Consider the following 13,470-nt stretch of genomic DNA (forward strand, 5'->3'; position numbering starts at 1 on the left):
GAGATCTGATGAGGTTAAGTGGAAATTATATAAAGGGATAAAGGGATTAAGGGCCTCAGACTAAGAATCCTGTAGGATGAAATGGATCATGCTAGGAAGTATGTAGAGCTAGGTGTCTGGCATATAATAAGAGCTCAATAAATGGAAATTATTATTTTCATATTGTCGTCCTCATCACTATGAGTACTATAGTCTTTCTTCATTACAAATACTTTATTGACCAAATTGCTCTGGCTCTAATAAGGCTAAAATGCTAAAGAGTTCACTCTCTATATGATCTTCCAATTCAAAGCTCCCTGGAAGGGGTGCCTGGGTGGCTCGGTTGGCTGAGTATCTGCCTCCAGCTCAGACCATGATCTCAGGGTCCTGGTGTCTAGCAAACATCAAGCCCTGAATCAGGCTTCCTGCCCTGTGAGGAGTCTGCTTCTCCCTCCCGGTCCCCACCTCTCTCTCTCTCTCTCTCATAAATAAAATCTTTAAAAAAGAAAAAAAAAGCTACCTGGAAGTCTCTTACAATGTTTTCTGCCTCAGGCACGAAAGGGATTTAGGAGTCTTCCTTAGCTTGAGAAAGAAACAAAAATCACTCTCCAGTCAGAAGCCTGGTTCAAAATTTCTCACTCATTTCTCCCTGGATACCATAGCTCTTTCCTGGTTCCCACTTTCAAACATCTCTTGATTTCAGCAACTAAGCTCAAAAGCGCCCATTCTCTACCTCAACTTCTTCATATACTACTAGAACCTAGAGGTTACTCAAGGCACATAGTTGGCCCTCAATACTTTTTTGCTTAATGCAAATTAATTTTCTTCAACCCCCTCCCTCCCTGCACTAAAGAGAAAAATTCAGAGTTGACCATGTAGCTATCATGTAAAATGACCTACATTGTTTTAATTGTATTTCATCTTTGCATAAAAAAGAGCAGGGGCCCCTGTGTGGCTTAGTCGGTTAAGCATCTGCCTTCAGCTATGGCCATGATCCCTGGATCACATCTAGCTCCCTGCTCGGCAGGAGCCTGCTTCTCCCTCTGCTGCTTCCCTTGCTTGTGCTCTCTCTCTGTCAAATAAATAAATAAAATCTTAAAAAAAAAAAAAAAAAAAGCGGAGTTGACAATATAAGTACAATATAAGATGTCCTCCATTGTTTTAATTGTACTGTGTCTTTGATACCTACTCAGAAGAAATGGAGAAAAGCCCTTTGAATTAATTTTTCCAACATATGTATCATGAGCAACCTGATTACATTGAAATCATTTTCTTGCTGTTGTCATTGATTTTTTTTTTTCCTTTTTTGATGGCTGTCATTAACCTGTTGACGTTCCTCTTCTCCAGGCAGCGGAGTTTTGCTGAGATACATTCATTAGTTGTCACACACATATCTTGCAGTTTGCTTATTCCTGTTCTCACTGCAGTCTTGATTAAATTCAATGTGAACTTTGGCCTTGAATGAAAAGAGAGGCAAATTTAGCAGTGTTGCTCAAATTTATGAGACTGCAATGTGATTTGTTGTGATTGGCAAAGGGACACCACTCTGGAGAGCAGGGCTACCACAGAAAAGAAGCCCATGTGACCTTCCCTCTGACACTGGCAATCTCAAGAGGTTCCCACCCAGGACATGGCCTGGCTTCATATGAAGAAGCTGCCTAATGTTTGTTGGGATCTGGATGCTACACCAATACGGCATCTGCTCTTTGAACGTTGAAAAGGAAAAAGGAAATAAATCAACATTGCTTGTCATCTATGCTCACTCTGGCCACACTACTCATTCAGACTTATAACAGCACAGTAAACAGCTTTTATTAAACTCATTTAGAGGTAAGGAAGTTGAAGCTCAGGGAAGCAAAATAACATAAACAGAAACACAACTGTAAGTAGAGGAGCAGAGTGGGGTTATGAACCCAGGGTTGTGATTCTGAAGCATGAGTTATTTCTCTGCACATATCTAAGAAGCCTCAAGAAATGTGTTCAATGATGAAATCAAGTTTGGAAAAAGGACGGTGGTCCAACTGGCAAAGATGTATGGGAGGGATCTCACAGCCAATCAACAAAGCTATCTCATGGTCTTCAGTGAGTCTTAAAACCAGTTGGGATGGTGAAAGCAGATAATCTGATGGCCCAAGATTTGGGGTCCGCATTATAGGGGTGACGGAAGCTCCCAAAGTGAGAAATCTGGGACAGAAAGGAGGGCATGAGGTGGGCATGATAAGTCCTGGCTGTGTGCAAAACTAAACACCAGGAGGGAATGGGGACAGACTGGGGGCAACAGAGAGGGGTCTGCAATCTGAGGACAGGTGACTGGGTGGGAGTGGAGAGACAGGGAAAAGGATATCAGAAATACCTAAGGAAAAGAAGAGGTGATGTCATCACAGAGGCAAGTTTCAGAGCCAGACCAGGTGCAGGCAGAGACCAGGGCATAGCTCATTCTCCAACGAGCTGCTCACCTCCAGGTGTCAGGCTGTTGATGGGTTTAATGCGCTCTGCAGCCAGGGCTATTTGCCCTTAAACAGGCATCTCCTCCCAGGCAAAGCAAAGGTACTTGAAAGATAGAGGATTCTTTAGTAATAGAATGACAGACTCTACAGACAGATGCTCAGGATTGTGAGAGAATTTCTGGTGAGGACACACTCACCTCCAGGTTTTCCTCCAAACCTTGCTACACATGGTCTAATCTGCCTTAGAATGCGCCAGCTCTGCCTGAAGCTCACCTTCTTGCATGGGTTTTATAAAAGGATCATAGTCCCCAGTTTGGGGTTCTCTTGCCACAGCCATCAGTTTCTGGATGCTGTCCTACTTTCCTCTCCACCTTACTCTGCTCTAGCCTCCCTGGTCTCTTCTCAGTTTCTAGAAATTCCTCCCCTGCTGAAAGACTTTGCACTTGCAAAAAAGTCTTCCTGTTTGGAAACCTCTTCCTTCAAGTTTTCATGAGGTCACTTTTCCTCATTGCTCAGGTCTCTGCCTACATATCACCACCAATCACCCAATCTCAAACCATCACCAATCATTCGACTTCAAACACCTCCTGCACCCACCTGTTATAGTCGTTTGTGCCTACATAGTGCCTGTGTATAATCGTTTTGTTCATTACCTTCTGTCCCCCACAGAAGGGCAAGCCCCATGCAAACAGAGACAATACTACATTGACCTTTATCTTCCATGCCTAGTACAGTGCCTCAGCACAGACAGAGTAAGGGATCTGATAAATGGTATTTGAATAAAAGAATGAATGAGAGATCAATAAGCAGGCATCTCAGAGAGGCAGCAGAGGGTGGAAGAGAAGAGAAAGTGGCTCTATCAGATGACATTTACTCCTCTTTCAACCCTTCCCTGTTTGTCACTTTTCATCAGATTTCCCTGTGTGAAAAACGTTTAAGGACGGGGACAGAGAGAATTTATTATTTTCTTTGGGTTTCACTGTGCCTTCCAAACTGGGTCTTACACAACCCGCTGCCCAACTCTGGCAGTGGGAACATGGTTACAGACTGAACTGTCTAAAATTCCTATGTTGAAGCCCTAATCTCTAGTACCTCAAAATGTGACAATATTTGGAGATTGGGCCTTTTAAAAAGTAAGTTTGGTGAAGCTGCTCAGGTAAGCTTTTACCCAATCTGACTAAAGCCCTTACAAGAAGAAGAAATTTAGGGGCACCTGGGTGGCTCAGTCAGTCAAGCATCTGACTCTTGGTTTCAGCTCAGCTCTTGATCTCAGGGTTGTGAGATTGAGCCCCATGTTGGATTCCGTGCTCAGAGCAGAGTCTGCTTCCAGTTCCCTCTCCCTCTGCCCTTCCTGCTCATGCTCTCTAAAATAAATAAATATACCTTTAATAAAAAAGAAGGACAAATTTAGACATACAGAAACACAACAAAGATACACATGCATGAGGAAAGACCAGGTGAGGATAGCAAGAAGGAAGCCATCTACAAGCCAAGGAGAGAGGCCTCAGGGAAAACCAAATCTGTCAACACCTTGATCCTGGACTGGACTCCAGAACTGTGAGAAAACAAATCTCTTTCCTTTCAGTCTGTGGTTGTTTTATTACAGCAGCCTGAGCAAACTAACACAAATGTGAATATGACAGTTTTGCCAACATCTTGGATAAGTTTCACAGACTACACAAGTTGGATGGAGCTGACCTTACAGTCCAGGGGAAACACTGTAGTGAGTACATGAGCTGTGAAGTCACATTCCAAGTCCACCATTTTTCATGTTGGGACATTTCCTTTCCTATAGAGATAAAGAAAATTTGTGTACATATTAGTCTATTATATTTCTTTTCTTCCCTTCCTCCCATTACCCTATTATCAGACGATTTAATAGTTGGTTAGCCTTGTATCTCAGTATTTAAGTTACAAGACATCAAAGGAAGAATATGATGCAATTTGAGGAGCAATAACAACCCCTGGGGATGAGTTTAAATGACAAATGAGACTTTGTATACTTTGGAAGAGAAAGTAATCATGTTTTAGGCTATTTGGCCGATGGTTGCATCATGTTAGAAAGTTAAATATGGATAAGGAAGGTGCATATTGATGCCAGGTGATGAGCGGAATGCCCTAGTGTTATATACTACATCAGCCCATCTACTGGCACTGTGAGTCCCAGAACCCCCTTCTGGGAAATTTGAGTAAGATTTGGCAAGTGGAAATGAACAGTAGTGCTTATTCTTTGAAGAGTATCATGACTGGATAATGAGGGATAGAGCCAGGGAGTGCCAGAAGATTCCAGCTATCATCCTTGCTCTTCCCTCCTTGACTGCCAGCCTTGCTAACTGTGATGGTGAATTTTATGTGTCAACATAGATGGTGTTTTCTAAATGCAATTAACATTTAAATTGGCAAACACTGGGTAAAGCAGATTGCCCTCCATAATGTAGGCAGGCCTCATCGGATCAGTTGAAGGCTTAAACAGGGAGGCTATGGCCTCCTACAGCAAGAGAAAATTCTCCAGCAGTCTTGGAACTGTGCCATCAGCAATCCCAGTCCTGAGCCTGCTGGCCCAGGCTGGAGATTTCAGGCTTCCCAGCCTCCATAATCATGTAAGTAAATTCCATAGATAATAGACAGATAGATAGACAGACGATAGATAGATACATAGATAGATACATAGATAATAATTGATAGGTGATTTATGGATAAATGGTTGATAGATGGATAGATGATAGGTAGGTGACTCATAGATGGATGATAATAGATAATAGATAAATTGATAGATGACAGATAATTGATGGATAGATAATAGAGATAGATAATTGATAGATGATAGATAATTGATAGATGACAGATAGATGATAGATAGATAGATAGATAGATAGATAGATAGATAGATAGATAGATAGATTTATAGATCCCTTTGGTTCTATTTCTTTGGAGAACCCTGATGAACACACTGACCAATAGCCATTCCAGGCCTACAACCAGATGGAGAGGCCATAGCCTTCCTTAGAACCCCTCCACCACATTTCCTTCCCAGTCCCACCCCTGAAGTAATGTCCCTGCCTTCCCATATTCTTCATCCACTTGCATGAGTGCTTCAGAAGAGTTGCTTAGTGATGCTTCCCTCATCCTGCAACTCCTTTCAAACCCCTACTTTTCCAGCTTCTTCCATAATTGTGGAAGGCCTCGATCCTATAATAAATCTTATTCTATAAAACCCATAATGATTTTGCTTTTCCTCTTATACCGTGAGTGATACATTATAATGTAACAGAAATGAAAATGTGCTAGCATTCTCAGCACAAACAGAAAAGCACATAATGTTAAATGGTTCTTTTCTTGTCCCAGTCGTTCACTCACTCTTTCATTCATTTAGGAAATATTTGGTGAGGGCCCACTACAGGCCAGGTGCTCTTCTATGAGAGCACACTCAAAAAAAAATTTTTTTTAAACAGTTCTGACAGGGAAATTTATATCTTTTTTTTTTAATTTTTATTTATTTATGATAGTCACAGAGAGAGAGAGACAGAGACAGAGACAGAGACATAGGCAGAGGGAGAAGCAGGCTCCATGCACTGGGAGCCTGACGTGGGATTCGATCCCGGGTCTCCAGGATCACGCCCTGGGCCAAAGGCAGGCGCTAAACCCCTGCACCACCCAGGGTTCCCAGCACACTCAAAATTAACAAAGGGCTATGATAGAAAAATTGTCAGGATCTGGAACTATGACCATGAAGGAAAATTGCCAGGAGGGGGCTTTGGTTCAACATAGAGAACTTTCTGACAAAGTTAAAGCTGCCTCTAAATAGAATGGCCTCTCTATTCTAAGGGAGTGAGGCACCAGTTAACAGAGATTAATTGGCAACTTAATTACCAGGAAGGCTTCAGAAGGCACAAGCACATCTATTACCAATATTTAAACTTCATTTGCATGAGGTTCGCTTGCAAATTTTATATTCTATGATTCTATTATAATATATACCATTTGTGAGATTCTGAGACTCTCTATTCTGCCCATATTCTGAAGCAACCATGAGGTATAACAGGATTATGATAGCCTCAGAATAATACCACAGGGGAATAGAACTAGTGTTTGTGGTTTAGTGTTTGCAATTTTCATTGGTTGTTTTATAATACTCCCGAAACTCCAAGAGGTAAAGTTTATCATCTCCATTGTGTGGTCAAAAACACCAAGAGTCAGCAAGGTAGAGTGACTTGTCCAAACATCTCAGCTTCCCAGCAGAAGAGGCCAAAATCCATGTGACCCCAGAGTCTGTGTTATTTTCTTTTACACTATATCATATCACACTTCAGTATTAGGATGTGAGAATTAATGAGACTGTCAAGCATAATTTTCAGGTATGTTCCCAATAAATGCATATTTTAATATACAGTTTAGAACTTGTGTTTTATTAAATATATTAAGCCAGTAACATGATAACATGTATGGAATGTTTTGGATGTTCCAATCACTCCAATGTGCTTTGTATTATCATTTTATGCTCACAGTAACCCTGCTAACAGAGTCATTATATAGGATCATTTTACATGGGGACAGTGTTTAGAACAATGAAATCAGAGACTGAGAATGATTCCAAAGTCAATCAGCTCCTAGGCAGGAGCAGGGCTGGAATTCTAACCTATTCTGGTTGACAGTGAAGCCCATTCTCCATGTTCCAGAGTGAGAGTGGTGGATTTTGTCTACTACAGTAGACCCTCTTATCCACAAGGGATATGACCCAAGGCCCCTAGCAGACATCTGAAATCCTGGATAGTACTGAGCTATATATATATATATATATACACACACACTGTTTTTCTGTATCCATACATATCTTTGATAAAGATAATTTATAAATAAGGCACAATGAGAGATTAACAATAATTAACAATAAAATAGAACAGTTATAATAATAAACTGGAACAAAAGTTATATGAATATGGTCTCCCTCTCTCTCTCCATCTCAAAACATTTCATTGTACTGTCCTCACCCTTCTTGTGATGATGTGAGGTGATAAAATGCCCACGTGATGAGGTGAGGTGAGTGATGCAGGCACTGTGACATAGCAGTCAGCTACTATTGACCTTCTGAAAATCAGTCAGGAGAAGGGTCATCTTTCCTCAGTTACTTGAAGGTCACTGAAACCGCAGAAAGCAAAACTTTTGATACAGTTGGGAATCCTGTGTATTTTCCAAGACTATTTGTTCCTTCTTCTATGTGTTCGGAGACCCATCTTCTTGTCCCTCTAGAAGCCTCTGTCAAGCAACTTCTTGTTTATTCTTATGCCAGTTTCTATTTTCAGCCTCATTTAAAAATTAGGAAGACTCACCCCATTAAAGTCCTTCAATATGACAAATTGGCTGAGCAGCGAAAAAGAAATATTTTAGAATACTTAAATTGCAATGAATGACATACTACCACCATCCATTGCGATTTAGGTGTTGTAAGATATTCCTTTTTCTTTGCTCAACCAAGCACTCATAACTAGATGATTTTGCTTCAAGCTATGATTCAGATCCACAGAGGATTTCATTTTGCCTTTAAACTATAGCTGACTATTGCTGTATGAGATGTTTAAGACAACCAGGTATATAAATTGCCCCATCTGCAATTAAGGGAAAGATGATTATATTTTTGTAAAATGGACCTCGGAATAGAGACAGACCTATCTGCTATTTGCTCTAGTTACCAACATCAGCTCCAAAGCAGAAAAATAAAATTGAAGGAAGGAGAATTGGTTTTCAGCTTATTACAGGGAAAAGTAAGCTACATTAGCACATGATTCATGTAAAAAGCAAAATGTATACACAAACACACAGTGGGAAGAGGGAAACTAACATTTATTAATAGTTTAATATATACCAAGAGCTTGACATACCTTGCAACTACCCTATGAGATAGATATTGCTAGTTCTCTACTACAAAAAAAAAAAAAAAAAAAGAATTGCCAAAACCTAAATGCAAAACTCAAGTTTACAAACACCACCAACTCAGTATCCAAACTTTTTGCACCATATTACATTGATGCTACCTACAATATTATGGAAATTTCCTTTAGAAACTTGGAACTAAGGTGTATGAGATATTACTTTTTGCTTCAGAATGAAAATAAAATCATGAATCTCAGAAGGGAGACTTCTAGGTTATTGCAGCCTCTACCAATTGTCTGTCTGCTCTAACGTTTAGTACCTAGTTGACAAGCACCTTTGTATTTAGGCCTTGATAAGCTTGTTTGGAAATCCTGAAGTTTATAATGAAGGTGGATAGAGAAAAACTGTCCTCCCACTTTGAAAACATGAGAGAACTTTCTAGCTGTCTGGAGATGATGTCTACTGTTGTTCAGGACCTGAAACCCAACTCACTTGATTTGGAAACAACCCCTTGCCTTTCCTGCATAGAACCACCCACCCCTTTTTGTTTTTGTTTTGGTGTTTTTTGGTTTTTGGTTTATGCTTTTGATAGAGCTATCTGTCATTCATGACACCCTCCCCTGGGGCACCTGGGTGGCTCTGTCAGTTAAGCATCTGACTCTTGATTTTGGCTCAGGTCATGATCTCAGTGTTGTGGAATAGAGCTTATCAAGCCCATTGAGTTCATTATTTCTCCAGCTTTGCCCAGATTCTTGTGCTTCTTATTTCATTTATTCATCTATTCCTTCAGTTCCATGTATTTCTTTATTTCACCCCCCTTTATTGGCTAGAGTCAGTTTCTGTTGATAGCAACCAAAATACCTGAAATGATAAGCCAAGTTGTCCTTGGCAAATTGTAACAGTGGGCTTCAGGGCTCCTTCTCTCCCAGATGTCTATATTTGCAGGATGTGCTCTTGCACAACTAATTTGCTATAAGTAACTAATTCCAACTAAAATGGTCATAACTGACAATATCTCAAATTGTATCATCTACTGAAAGAAATTTTAATTCAGTAGGAAACCCAAGAAAACTAGAAAACATTGCAGACACATAGGAGTGAGATTCCAATAATGAAATCACATATATGCTAAGTAAAATAAAGTAAAAGTAATATATTTATGATAGATTGTTCTAGAACAGGTTTCTAGAAATCTGTTCTAGAACAATCTATAACAATTACTGTTATCTAAACAGTGTCATCCAGGACCCTCTGCTCTAGAATATTTCTATAATTTATGGAACCTTATACTTAGAGAATATCTCTGAGAGATTCTTAGTTAACCAGTTGTTGAATGTTGTACCTAAGACCATGACAATTTATGCTTGGTTACTTCCACACTCATATTTATTGAAGTTTAATTTAAAATTTTTAAAAGAAAAATCTATTTTTCTTGAAAAATCTATTTTTAAAAAAATGATATCACCTATCCTTTTCACTACTTGGAGCAGGTTTTACTGCAGACAACTCTAGAGTAAATTCATGGGATTGAAGTTCATCTGCATTATCTCATGTTGCTGGCCTGTTCTTTGCACATTAATAGTGCAATTGTATGAAACTACAACAATCCTAGCCATCTTGCTGACTATTCATTACATTCTTCTCTGAAATAGGCTTTTTAACCAAGGACAAGAGAAGTTATCAAGTAATTTCTGTTTCCTTTAATCTGCAGGTGAATATAGGGCTGGAGACAGCTGTTTCCTCGGGTGCTTCCAATTAAAATGGATTAAGAACAAATCCATGTCCTAAGCTTTCTCAATTTCTGACCATAATCACATTACTCCATCTAAGAATCTCAGCTGCAGCACTATCCTATAAATACCAGCCATATTTTGAGAAAGACTCAAATCAGACAACTAAAATTGCATTTACAAAGTCAGGTCAAAATAGTGTAGGATCTGGACCCTAAACACTATAGAGTCTCACTTCGTCCTGCTTCGTCCATTCTAGGCTCCTGGCTAGACAACACCCCCTCCTCTCTGTTCTATTTAATCACCCCCATCCTTTGAGGTACACATTGTTCCCTCCATGAAAGAGTCTGAGACCCCCTGACCTCCTAATGCATTCCTCCCCTGAGGTCCATTCATGCCCCAAAATTCCAGGAGTCTCTTGAGGCACTCAGCATAACTAGCCATACATACTCTGACTTCTGGGAGAGCCTAAGGCCCTTCTCCTCCCATTTAGATCTGACAAAGTCCAAGGATACAATAAAACAGTGACACACAACTGGGCTACACTGCTGATAGAGCCGAGGAGGGAGATGTTTAGACAGAGGAACAAAGATGAGGTGAATGGTCTGTTTTTAAAAGAAGCTCCTTTCCTTATATGTGATAAAAATTACCAGGTCAATATTAGCAATTGGCACAACCTTGATCTGCCTCTAGATAACCCTACATTGAAAGGAGACATGGGGAGTTCTGGGAGTAGCCCAGATTAGCAAGCAGGGTTGGGATCTCCAAAGAAACTAGGTCCATAGGCAATAGGAGTTCCTCTTCTGCAAGGCCAAGTACAATATGGTAGCTGTCTAGTACAGAGTTGCCAACGGGAGGGAGAATCAAGTTGAATCAAAATTCAAGAGAATCTTCTACTAAAACTCATATACTGCCTTATACAGTTAGTTGTATATTTTGGGCTTTTTCCAGTTTTACAAATGGGTTAGAAATTTCTTAAAAAGAATCTTTATCTCCCTAGCATCCTTACTATGCCTCCTATGTAGTAAATGTGAAATGTTTGATGTTTTAAATTAGAAATGACTTCTTAATGAAAAAAAAAATCACATGGAAAAAGAGAAACATCCTAACCAACAAATACAACATGCACTTTGATAAAGTTATGAACATAGTGGATGCTAGTGTAGTTGCCATACCAGACTGGAAGCTCTAAGAAGAAAGGGGCCATGACTAAGTTATTGACCAGTATACCTAACAACAAGGATAAGCTTAAAAATTATTTAAATGATTGGTTATGAGTAACTCAAAAATTAATATTTTATCCCCTATATTAGTTTCCTATGGCTCTCGTAACAAATCGTCACTTAGTGGCTTAAAACAACACAAATTTATTATTTTATAGTTCTATTAGTCAAAACCTTATCGAGTTAAAATCATGATGACAGGAGGGCTATCTTCATTCTGGAGGCTCAGAGGGAGAATCCATTTCCTTGTCTTTCCTAGTTCCTAAAGATGCCTTATGTTTGTTGGCTCATGGCCCCTTAAGCTACCATCTTCAAAACCACCCAGCAGGGCTGGGTGGCTCAGCAGTTTAGCATCTGCCTTCAGCCCAGGGCATGATCCTGGAGTCCCAGGATCAAGTCCCACATCAGGCTCCCTGCATGGAGCCTGCTTCTCCCACTGCTTGTGTCTCTGCCTCTCTCTCATGAATAAATAAATAAAATCTTAAAAAAAAAAAAAGGCAAGGCATCATTTTCAAATTTCTGTGACTCTAATAGTCCTGCTTCGGATAGTTATGATTACATTAGGAACCACCTGAGTGATTCAAGATAATCTTCCCATCACAAGATCATAACTTAATCACATATGCAAAGTCCCTTTTGCCATGAAAGGTAACATAACTGCAGGTTTGGGGGACTAGGATATGGGCATTTGGGGAGGCCATTATTCTACCTACTACTCCCCCCTGCACACACACACACACACACACACACACACACACAATAGCCCTGTAGCTGTGTCAGACATTTATGAAGAGCCCCAGTGCTGAGGTGGAGGGTTTTTGGAGTATTTAGCATTGTTCCCACCACAGAGGCAGTGAAAAAAAAGCAAAAGCAAATCTTCCAGGGAAGTGTGGGTATGTGCCTTGTCTTCTGGGCAGCAGTCCTAAGCAATAGCCAGCTTCTTCATCGCCTCTTACACTTGGGTTACAATTGAGAAGTTCATTGACAATTGAAAATGTATTAATCAAATTATTATTTATATGTGATAGAAGCTTATGCAAAGAAACTCTTTTGTAAAGAAAATAACCACTTTTCCAATTAATCTTTTGAGTAAATAAGAATTTTCATACAAGGGATTACTTAAAATTAGAGTACACCCACATTTATTTTATGAAGTTTAGCCTCCTGAATCCCACTCAGAAAGCCTAGTGCCCCATGATTTCATAAGGCATTAGCCTCAATGATGAAGAAATGTTGGGAATCCTCCACAGAAATTCTGCTGTCTATGATTTTGCTTAGAACAAAATAGAGAGGAGAGCAGAGGAGAGTCCAGAGAGGAGACAGAGATGTAGATTAAGATTTTCTTGGCAGGATTTCCTAGGAAACAGAAATGTAGGTGAAGCTTATACACTGTTTTCTTGGGAAGTAAAATGTAGCAAAAGCCAAAGGAAGGAGGAAAGGATAGTAGGGTAGAAAACATAGCAAATAGAAGGTGGACTCATACCCCATTGCCTACACCTTCAGCATAAAGTACATTCTGCCCACTTGCATGGACCATTTCCAGATGAAACTAAAAACTAAACTGGATCCTGAAAGAAAGGAGACATATTTCTCTGTGGGCTCATTCCTGTCTCTTGGCTCCTACTGGTCCAAGTTCACCGAAGTTGTATTACCTGGTACCCTCAGGAAGCCACTGGGAAGCCAGATCTCATACCTTAGACATGGCCCTTTAACTCAATTCTAAAGCAGTGAAAGGCCAGAGTCCTGTGAGCCTTGGTCAGCTCCAAACCCAAATCCAATTGACCTCCTGTCTCTAGGACCACCTTTGCAGGACAGACCCTGGTGGGGGCTTGGGGCCTCAAACCCTCCAGACTTCACTCTTTGGGGACTGCACTGAGAACTTCAGTAAACTAAGACAACGTATCCCCAAGGAAATTAGGATGCGCCTCTACCTTGTCCCTTCTTGACTACAGAGCCAGGACTTTGCATCCCTTAAGCTCTGGATCTGCTGTGGCTCTTCCTTCCATGAGCACAGTGGTGGTCACAACAGCCACACTGCATTGTCATAGTCTCCATGCTTTGTGATGTGAAGGAGGTAAACCTGAGGCCATGAGGCTGGTTGGCAGGTGTCCAGAGAGCCCTTTCACTGAGGAAGAAAAGGTCTAATACAAGGGAATCTGAAGATTAGCAAATCAGAAAGGCACATAAAGTTGGACTTGATACAAACCCTGAGTACATAATAAT

At 40.3% G+C, this 13,470-nt stretch overlaps 1 long non-coding RNA gene across 1 annotated transcript; it reads right to left on the reverse strand.

The window, feature by feature from the left end:
* Window positions 1-1,191: 1,191 nt before the first annotated feature.
* LOC140621323 (uncharacterized) lies at window positions 1,192-13,249 on the reverse strand. Its single transcript, XR_012021036.1, has 4 exons — window positions 13,179-13,249; window positions 7,415-7,562; window positions 4,125-4,215; window positions 1,192-1,435 (listed from the first exon to the last, which is right to left on the reverse strand). It is a non-coding gene; the product is annotated as an uncharacterized lncRNA (long non-coding RNA).
* Window positions 13,250-13,470: the final 221 nt, after the last annotated feature.

The sequence above is a fragment of the Canis lupus genome, chromosome 30, assembly GCF_048164855.1.
Source record: "Canis lupus baileyi chromosome 30, mCanLup2.hap1, whole genome shotgun sequence".
NCBI lineage: Eukaryota > Metazoa > Chordata > Mammalia > Carnivora > Canidae > Canis > Canis lupus.